Raw genomic sequence first — 10,382 nt, 5'->3', positions numbered from 1 at the left:
ATGACGTCACGCGGGTGTGGGCGCGGCGGCCTGGCGGCGGCGGCGGCGGCGCTACTGCGGGCTGGGGAGTGGCCGGCGGGCGCGAGGCTGTGCTGGCCGGGAGTCTTCGCCCAGCCGGGCCGGCTGCGGTCCAGCCCGCGCCCGTCCAGGCGTCCGCGAGGGCCCCCCGCCGCGGGCCTGGCGCTGCCCCAGCCTCCGCCCGGGCGGCCCCGGGGAGGGGGGCGGCCGGCCTGCGGGCCCCTGGCCAGCATCAGGGCGCAGCCCCGGGGCCCGCGTGTAGGCGCCCTTCCAGGCGGTGGGAGCCCCATCTGAAAGGGAGTCGGCCCTGCCTGGTGGGTGCTGAGGGCGGCGGTTCTGAGCGCCCTTAGGCTCCAGCCAGCCTGGGGCCGGACCTCGGGCTGGGCGGCCCGGCGAGGGAGGGCGCTGCTGTCGGGGAGAGCTCCTCTCGGCGCAGACTTGCCTTCCGTCTGCCCCGCCCCGCCGGAAAGAGGCCCTGTGGCCCAAGCGCCCCAGCTCTGCCCTCTGGGCCACAGGCTCCAGCCTTGCCCCTTCACCCACACCGCTGTGGGGAGAGAGTCAGGGAGCCCAGCCGGTGGAGAGGTCAGCGGGTCCATCACACCCTTCCCATCAGGGCCAGCCGACCTCCGGGTCGCCTGCATTGCCGGCGGACTGCCGCTGAGCCACCAGATGTTCCAACTACCTGGTCTCTGTTACAAAACTCCTGTATATCCTGGCTCCTCCCTGACCTCTTGAGAGCAGTCTCAGGGTTAGCTGAGATGCTGTGTCCTGGACTTAAGTCCTCAGTTTTGTCTACCAAATAAAACACAACTTTCAAGTTGTACTTTTTTTTTTCCAGTCCACACCAGCATCTTATTTTAGCTGTTTCAAGTTAGGAAAAGTCTGTAGAAACCATTTCAAATAGGCAGTCCTAAAACATAATTACTCGTAAAGTGTGTGTGTGTGTGTGTGTGTGTGTGTGTGTGAAAGTCGCTGGGTCGTGTCCGACTCTTTGCAACCTCATGGACTGTATGGAATTCTCCAGGCCAGAATACTGGAGTGGGTAGCCTTTCCCTTCTCCAGGGGATCTTCCCAACCCAGGGATAAACCCAGGTCTCCTGCATTACAGGTGGATTCTTTACCAGGTGAGCCACGAGGGAAGCCGATTACTCCTAAAGTTAATCTAAAAGCTCTTCCTTCATTGACGTTTACTTACAAGCTTTGACTCTGCCTCTGAGCACCAGAAGAAAGGTTTGCATGGGTCCTGCCCTATTTGAGTTTTATCATCTCAAGTTATCTTTGTTGCTGACAAATTTTGTAACAGGAATCATCAGATCTTAAAATTTGACTTCTAGTTCTGCTTTATTGACTATGCCAAAGCCTTTGACTGTGTGGATCACAATAAACTGTGGAAAATTCTTCAAGAGTTGGGAATACCAGACCACCTGACCTGCCTCTTGAGAAATCTGTATGCAGGTCAGGAAGCAACAGTTAGGACTGGACATGGAACAACAGACTGGTTCCAAATAGGAAAAGGTGTACGTCAAGGCTGTATATTGTCACCCTGCTTATTTAACTTCTATGCAGAGTACCTCATGAGAAACGCTGGGCTGGAAGAAACACAAGCTGGAATCAAGATTGGCGGGAGAAATATCAATCACCTCAGATATGCAGATGAGACCACCCTTATGGCAGAAAGTGAAGAGGAACTAAAAAGCCTCTTGATGAAAGTGAAAGAGGAGAGTGAAAATGTTGGCTTAAAGCTCAACATTCAGAAAACTAACATCATGGCATCCGGTCCCATCACTTCATGGGAAATAGATGGGGAAAGAGTGGAAACAGTGTCAGACTTTATTTTTTTGGGCTCCAAAATCACTGCAGATTGGTGACTGCAGCCATGAAATTAAAAGACGCTTACTCCTTGGAAGGAAAATTATGACCAACCTAGATAGCATATTCAAAAGCAGAGACATTACTTTGCCAACAAAGGTCCGTCTAGTCAAGGCTATGGTTTTTCCAGTGGTCATGTACGGATGTGAGAGTTGGACTGGGAAAAAAGCTGAGCGCCAAAGAATTGATGCTTTTGAACTGTGCTAGCAGTTGGAGAAGACTCTTGAGAGTCCCTTGGACTGCAAGGAGAGATCCAACCAGTCCATTCTAAAGATCAGTCCTGGGTGTTCTTGGAAGGACTGATGCTAAAGCTGAAACTCCAATACTTTGGCCACCTCATGTGAAGAGTTGACACACTGGAAAAGACTCTGATGCCGGGAGGGATTGGGGGCAGGAGGAGAAGGGGACAACAGAGGATGAGATGGCTGGATGGCATCACGGACTCGATGGACATGAGTCTGAGTGAACTCCGGGCGTTGGTGATGGACAGGGAGGCCTGGCGTGCTCCCATTCATGGGGTCGCAAAGAGTCAGACACGACTGAGCGAGTGAATCACCACCAGTGTGATGAGAAACCTGCACACCACAATGACTGCAACTAGAGAAAACCCACACGCGGCAACAAAGACCTAGGACAGCCAAGAATAAAAACAAATCCCGGATTATGTGATCCTGAAATCCATTTGAGTCTTAGCCAGTTAGCTCTTTTACCAATTAATTTTGGCAGGACCACATACCTGCAGTACACACATGCTCATGGATTCCTACCGACAGAGATCCTGTAGTTTTGAAACCAAGCAGGACCCCGTGGGGCTCCTGGACACACACCCTTCCTGTGTCCCCTTGACTACAGGTTGCCTCATGACGTGCCCCCCACCCCCACCCGTCAGAGTTCTCAGGGCGTTAGCGGTAGCGGCCCTCTCGGCTCAGCAATGCGATGAAACTTTCCTGCTTCACTTAGAACTCTCGTCTCCAAGATTCAGCCCAGTGCTGGTTCACAGAGACTGAGTTTCGGCATCACTTCGCATCCCCACATTTCATCCGTGAATCAGGTACAGTGATACAAAACCCATCGGTGGCAAAAGAGGCTGGTTGCCCTGGCGGCCTAGTGGTTAGGATTCCAGGCTCTCCCTGCCGTGGCCTGGGTTCAATCCCCGGCCTGGGAACTGAGATCCTGCAAGCCTCATGGTGTGGCTAAAAAAAAAAAGAAGTTGGATTCAAATTGGGTTTCTGACCGATAGAACAAATAAAGGTCCCCTGTTTAGATGGCGAAAGTCTTTTCACTAATACTCGTGGAGAAGATACAAGCGTTGTCTTGTCCTTGACAAATCAGGTTTCACGTTACCTATCCCACTTTTGTTTCTCTCTTTTGAGAAGAGTTACTTTCCTGAAATTTGCAATTTCAAAAGGTGGTCCAGATAAGTGTTTCTGGAGAAGACCAAGTGGGCCATTTACATATCAGAAGCAGAGGAGGAAAAAGGCCAGTTCTAGGAGTAACTTCTGTTCCCTGAAGGCCACAATATTAATATGTAAGATATATATATAATATATTTAAGCCTCAAGCTAAGTAAGGGAAGTCTGAGGAGCGGTAAAAAGACTGATGGGCTTTGAGCTTTCTGGAGCCGCATCTCAGTCCTGTAAAGACTAGATTTGTGAAATAAGGACAGCTCTTTTAATTCATCAAAGAATGGGGTGGCCACTTCAGGGAAAATGATACCAAAGTGCTGACATACCTGTCCACCTGCTGGCACGTTTTATTGTTCAGTTGCTCGGTCGTGTCCGACCCTTTGCGACCCCATGGACTGCAGCACGCCAGGCTTCCCTGTCCTTCGCCGTCTCCCTGAGTTTCCCAAACTTCTGTCCATTGAGTCAGTGATGCCATCCAACCGTCTCATCCTCTACCACCCCCTTCTTTTGCCTGCAGTCTTTCCCAGCATCTGTTTTTTTCCCAATAAGGTAGCTCTTCACATCAGCTGGTCAAAGTATTGGAGCTTCAGCTTCAGCATCAGTCCTTCCAATGAATATTCAGGGCTGATTTCTTTCAGGATGGACTGGTTTTGTCTTGCTGTCCAAGCGGTGTTGGAATGCTTCACTTTCCCTCATGTAGCTTAGCGGAGAAGGCAAAAAAAAAAAAAAAAAAAAAATTCTCCCAGGCTATCAGCTATGTTTAGTTCAGTCAGACCAGTAGCCTTTGACCTTGGTAATCTACTTAAAAAACCTAAGAGGATCCTCAGTTCAGTTCAGTCTCCCACTTTGCAGCCAGATTCTTTACCAGCTGAGCCACCAGGGACGCCCAAGAATCCTGGAGTGGGTAGCCTTTCCCTCTCCAGCGGATCTTCCCGACCCAGGGATTGAACCCAGGCCGCCCTGTTCTTGGGAGGTGAATTAATTCGATCGGTCCCTCAGAGGGTTTATTCAGACCATATAGCAACTTTTTTTTTTTTCCCCAACTTAAGCGAAACTTAACAAACCGGCCACTCCTGTTTCCCTGGGCCTCCTTCCTCGTCCTCCTGGGTCCCCGACTAGGAAATGTATCGGCCCAGAAAGGCTACAGGTCAAGTAGAAACTGCTTGAGTAAAAATGTCAGGATCGTCCCTTAAGAGCAGTGAAGGTGGCCAGGAGGAGAGCCCACTGGAACAGCCGAGGGGTACCAAGGAGCCAGTGGGCCCCACGGTCCCCGTGGTCCTGAGCACAGGGTCAGGTGTCAACTTAAACAAAAATAGTCACAACCCCAAAGTTGAGAGTTACATTTTATTTGGTGGGAATTTTTAGGACTTTAAGCCCGGGAGACAGCATCTCAAGTGATCCTGGGAGAACGGTTCTGAGGAGGCGGGTGGGGTGGAGAGAAGTTTGTAACAAGCGGCGGTAGTCTGAACAGCAAAGGGTTTTTGTCGTTAAGGAAAGCCAGGCGTCTCAAGCCGAGGCGTTTAGTGCGTCTCCACGCGTGGGCTCAGTCGCTCCGGTCATGCCTGACTCTCTGCGATCCCAGGGACTGTAGCCAGTCAGGCTCCTCTGTCCATGGAATTCTCCAGGCAAGATTACTGGGATGGGTAGCCGTTTACTTCTCCAGGAGATCTTCCCAAAACAGATGGAACCCAGGTTACCTGCATTGCAGGCAGATTCTTTACCATCTGAGCCACCAGGGAGGCCCGGGAATACTGGAGTGGGTTGCCATTTACTCCCCCAGAAGATCTTCCCAACCCAGGGATCAAACCCACATCTCATGTCTCCTGCATCGGCAGGCAGTTGCTTTTCTTTTCTTTTAACTGGAGGATAATTACTTTACAATATTGTGGTGGTTTTGGCCATACATCCCCATGAATTGCCCACAGGTGCACGTGTCCCCCATCCTGAAGCCCTCTCCCACCTCCCTCCCCACCCCATCCCTTGGGTTGTCCCAGGGACTGGCTCTGAGTGCTCTGCTTCACGCATGGAACTTGCACTGGCCGTTTCACACATGGTAATAGGCAGCTTTCAGCACTAGGCAGGCGGATTCTTTACCGCCAGCGCCAGCTGTGTACGGGCAGATGCAGGCGTCTGGGTTTCCTGAAATCATTCCTTCCACTCCTTCCACCTCAGCCTTCTGGGCCAGCGTCCTGCGATTGAGGTTATCCGTCCTTAGTTGCTTGCTCACTGTAGGGAGTGGTGGCAGCTCTTGGTGGCAGCTCACTGGCTGATAGCAGGCTCTGTTCTTCCTGGGCTCAGAAATCACGTTTGGGGGGCCGAAACCCCTGACGGCCAAGACGTCTTTGTTTATTGACGTGGCTGGAAATATTCCATTTCACAGGGGCGAACTCCAGCTGTCCTCTGGGAAGGGTGGGTTGTCTCTGATACCCCAAGCTAGCACCGGCAGAAGACTCATCCATAATTGATCTAAGAAAGAAAGTGAGATTTTTATTGGCACCAACCTGAGGATCCTAACCCGGGACACAGTCTTTCAGAAGCTCTCAGGCCTGCCCGTCAGAGGTCAGAGCGAGGTATGTGAGCTGTTGAGACAGAGGGCTGTATGTCCGACGACTCAGCCACGGGCCATGCAGTCCAGGCCTGCACACCCAGCGAGGGTGGGCCACGGTGCCCCCTCACTAGGGCAAGAAGAAAGGTTCTCTCCTGGGGTCTGGTGAAGGCAGGCACTCAGCCCTTACTCGAGGGGCGGGAGGGGGCCCAGACGGGCACAGAAAAACTGTACGTTCAAATATTTCTTGTTTCGTCCAGAATCACGACACAGAGAACAGACCGGGGTGTGGGAAGCTGCAGCTAGCAGGTGTAAGCTTTTATACATGTCAGTGGAACGAGCAGACATCACGGCCCTGCTGCTCAGCAAAGGCAGCGACGTTCAGCGTCCTGTATCGGTTTGCTGTAAGGCAGGAATGAACACAACGTTGTAAATCAGCTATACTTCAACGAGAAAACGGAAAACAGTTTCGTTTTGTCATAAAATACGGGTTTTATTTCATCACACTGATCTTCTCTACTCTTTTCCATTTCATTAATTTCCAGTCTCAACTTTTTAAAATTCTTTTCTTCTGCTGACTTTGGATTTAACTTGCTCTTCATTTTCTCGTTTCCGAAGGTGGAAGCTTAGATGGTTGCCCACAGAGCCTCTTGTGTTCTGATATAGACAAGCAGTGCTATAAATTTCCCTCTAAGCACTGCTTTTGCTGAATCCCACACATTTTGATAAGTTGTGTTTCCTTTTTATTCAGTCATTTAGTTCAAATTATTTTTAATTTCTCTTGAGAGTTCCTCTTCGATTCATGTGTTTTTTGGAAGTGTGTAGGTTTTCTTGTGGCTGTTGTTTTCGGATTTTCGGGGGGTGGTTTGTGGCTCTGGTTCAGCTCCTGGGATCTTGGTTCCTGACGGGGGATTGAATCTGAGGCCTTGGAGGTGAAAGCATGGAGTGTCCTAACCAGTGGGCTGCCTGGGGATTTCCAAAGTCTCCAAGTGTTCAGAGATTTTCCAGCTGTCTTCCTGTCACTGGTTTCCACTTCCAGCCCACTGCGGTCTTAGGGCAGACACTGTGATTTCTGTGACTCTGAGTTTGTCAGGGAGTGTGTTTTGGCCCAGAGTGCCTGTCCTGACGGGTGTTCCCAGTGAGTGTGAGAAGAAGGCGCCTTTATTTATGCATTTCTTTACTCCCGGCTCTGCTGGGTCTCCGTTGCCGCACCGGCTTCCCCGAGCTGTGTGCGGGAGCAGGGGCCCCTCTCGAGCCGCGGTGCGCGGCTCCTCAGCGTGGCGGCCTCTCTCGTTGCCAGCCATGAGCTCTCAGCTGTGCCCAGGCCTGGCTGCTTCACGGCACGTGGGACCAGGGGCGGAACCTGTGGTCCCGGCACTGGTGGGCGGATTCTTAACCCCTGGACCGGCAGGGACGTCCAGGAGGAAGCGTGTCTTGCTCTGGAGCATGCCGTCTATAGACGTCTGTTATGTGCGGTTCTCGGCGGCGCCGTGCTCACCCACAGCCTTCCTGACCTCTGCCTGCAGGCTCTCCTCGCTGCCCGGGGCGTGGCAGCCTCCCACCATCACAGTGGGTTCATCTGTGTCTTTTCTGTGCTTGCCTTAAAATCCATTTTATCTGATACTAACGTAGTGATCCTAGCCTTGCCTTTTAAAGAGTATTTACGTGGTATAGCTTTGATCCATCCTTTTTTAAACAAATTTAGTTAGTTCGTTTATTGTCGGCTGTGCGGGGTCTTCGTGGCGATGCTGGGCTTCTCGCTGGGCGGCTTCTCTTGTTGGGGGGCACGGGCTCAGCAGTTGTGACAGGCTCGGGGACCCTGCCACAGGTGGGCTCTTCCCGGGTCAGGGATCAGACCCGTGTCCCCAGCGCTGGCGGGCGGATTCTGGGCCACCAGGGAGGCCCCGCCCGTTCTTTTCCTCCCACCCTTTCTGCCTCCTTAGGGCGCAGTCGTGTCCCACGTAGAAAGAGCGCCGTGGTGCTGCTTGCCTTGCCGTTTTTTACGAGTGACAGTCTTTGTCTACCACCTGGAACATTTTGTCCGTTATTGTTGAATAAAAATCATTGATATATTGGTTCTCTCCTTTTGTGTTTTCCTTTGGGCTGATTCTCCTCACCATTCATGTTATCACACACACGAGTTTAGAAGCTATTCACTGTTTCTTCCTTTTTTTCCAGTAGTTTCCCCAGCAAGCACAGTGGGTCTGTTTCGCTTATTACAATCGAGAATGCGTGACACCAGTTCCAGCGTGTGTTCACCTGGCCTCCTACTGTTGTGGAAATCACACAGTTGTTGTCGTCCAGGGGCGCAGTCGTGTCTGACTCTGCGACCCCGTGAACCGCAGCACGCCAGGCCTCCCTGTCCATCACCAGCTCCCAGAGTCCACCCACAGCCATGTCCATCGAGTCGGTGATGCCATCCACCATCTCATCCTCTGTTTCCCCCTTCTCCTGCCCTCAGTCTTTCCCAGTATCAGGGTCTTTTCTGATTAATCAGCTCTTCGCATCAGCCTACGACTACTTTAAACATCTAAAAATACTGGACAAAATACAAACCGAAGCTTTTCAGGTGGAGATAAGCACTGCAGAACAGTGAAGAAGGGAGACAGCAAGATGGGTCCAGGGTCGGCCTGGAGGAGGCCTGCCCCTCCTGTCGGCAGGAGGCCTGTCCCTGGAGGAATGTTCTGGCTGTGGTGCAGGGAGGGGGAACCCCAAGACCACTGACTTGAGGAGGAAGCGCTCTGAACTCGGGGCCCGCGGGGACCCGAGCTTCTAGGGCGGAGCCGTAGAGAGAAGAGGCTCAGCTCTCCAGCTCTGCCCTGTGTCCTGTAAGGCCCTCAGCGTGTGAACTGAACAAGGCCGGGCACAACCCGGAACAGCCCTCATGGGGCCAGAGAGGGGCTGTGTCTCCAGCGGCCACGGGGCGTCGAGCGGAGCGCTCAGAAAGCTACTGCTTTAGTAATAGGGTCAGATGGGCCCAGACCAAGGAGTTTTCTGAGCTTCCCTGGCGGCTGAGATGGCGAAGAATACGCCTGCAGTGCAAGAGACCTGGGTTCAGTCCCTGGGTGAGGAGTACGCCCTGGAGAAGGGAGTGGCAACCCGCGCCAGCATTCTTAGTGGGAGAATTCCATGGACAGAGGAGCTCGGTAGGTCCCTGTCCATGGAGTCACAGAGTCAGACACGACTGAGTGACTCACACACACAGACACACAAGGAGTGCTCTGAGCCCGTCTAGTGCCACCTAAAAGGATCAGGTTATTTCCAGGTAACTTACGTGCACTCCAGAACAAAGCTCAAAAACATTAAAAGAGAAGCAAATCCCAGTGACCCAACATGATGAACATTACAATATCTGGCCTCCAACGAAAATGACCATGAGTGTAAAGAAGCAGGGACATACAGCTCATAATAAAGAAGAAGGACTCAACCGGGAGCTGAACCAGGAATAAGACAGACGGGAAGGTGAGGCGCACTGGCATCAAAGGTCTTACAGCCATCTGAAATAGCTGGGAAGCTAGGAGAAACATGAAAAGGTATTAAGTAGTGATACTAAAAACCCCAAATGAAAGCACATGTCAGCATGAAGAATTGTACGTGAATACTCAGAGCAGCTTTACTTGTAATGGCCAAATGCTGGAAATTACCCAAATGTTTATCATCAAACAAATGCACAAATTGTGGTTTCTCCAAACAATGGAACACTGCTCACCAACAAAAAGAACGCACTATTGATGAGCCCAACAACACAGACAAATCGCAAAGTAATTTTCCTAATTTAAAGAAGCCAGACAAAGGGACCTCCCTGGCGGTCAGTGGCTAAGACTCTGCTCAGGAGTGCAGGGGACACGGGGGCGCAGGGGTTCAGGGGGCACAGGGGATGCAGGGGGCACAGGGGTACAGTGGGCACAGGGGGTGCAGGGGCGCAGGGGCACAGAGGACCAGGGGTTCAGGGGGCACAGGGTGTGCAGGGGGCACAGGGGATGCAGGGGGTGCAGGGCACAGGGGCACAGAGGATGTGGGGGTGCAGGGGCACAGGGGGTGCAGGTGTGATCCCTGGTGGGGGAACTAAGATGCCGCATGCTGCATGGTGTCGCCAAAAAATAAAAATAAAAACAGACAAAAAGTGGAATATATGGCATGATTCCCCTTACATAAAGTTGTAGAAAATGCAAGCTAGCAACAGAAAGCAGACCGGTGGTGGTTTTGGGGGAGAAGCCAGTGAGAGGAGGTGGTGACCAACAAGAGGCTGAGGGTGCTCGGGTAGGGGTGGGGTGGGGTGCTCGGGTAAGGGTGGCGTGGGGTGCTCCCACCTTCAGGAGGTGATGGCCTCACAGGTGCATGCTGACCTTAAAAATAAAAGTTATCTTACCAGCAAAACTGAGTTTGTTGGAGAACAGCAGAGAATTGCAATGTGGGACAAACATGAAATACAGAGGCCAGAGGCGGGTCTAACAAAGGAGAAGCGCGTTAGTTTACAGAGAAAAAGGTGGATGTCGGGAGGGGTTGTTCTGAACCAAAGTCCAGTGGAGAAAAGTGAGAGTTCA

This window comes from Budorcas taxicolor, chromosome 6 (assembly GCF_023091745.1).
Source record: "Budorcas taxicolor isolate Tak-1 chromosome 6, Takin1.1, whole genome shotgun sequence".
NCBI classification, from domain to species: Eukaryota; Metazoa; Chordata; class Mammalia; order Artiodactyla; family Bovidae; genus Budorcas; species Budorcas taxicolor.
Note: the sequence above shows the minus strand (reverse complement) of the source record.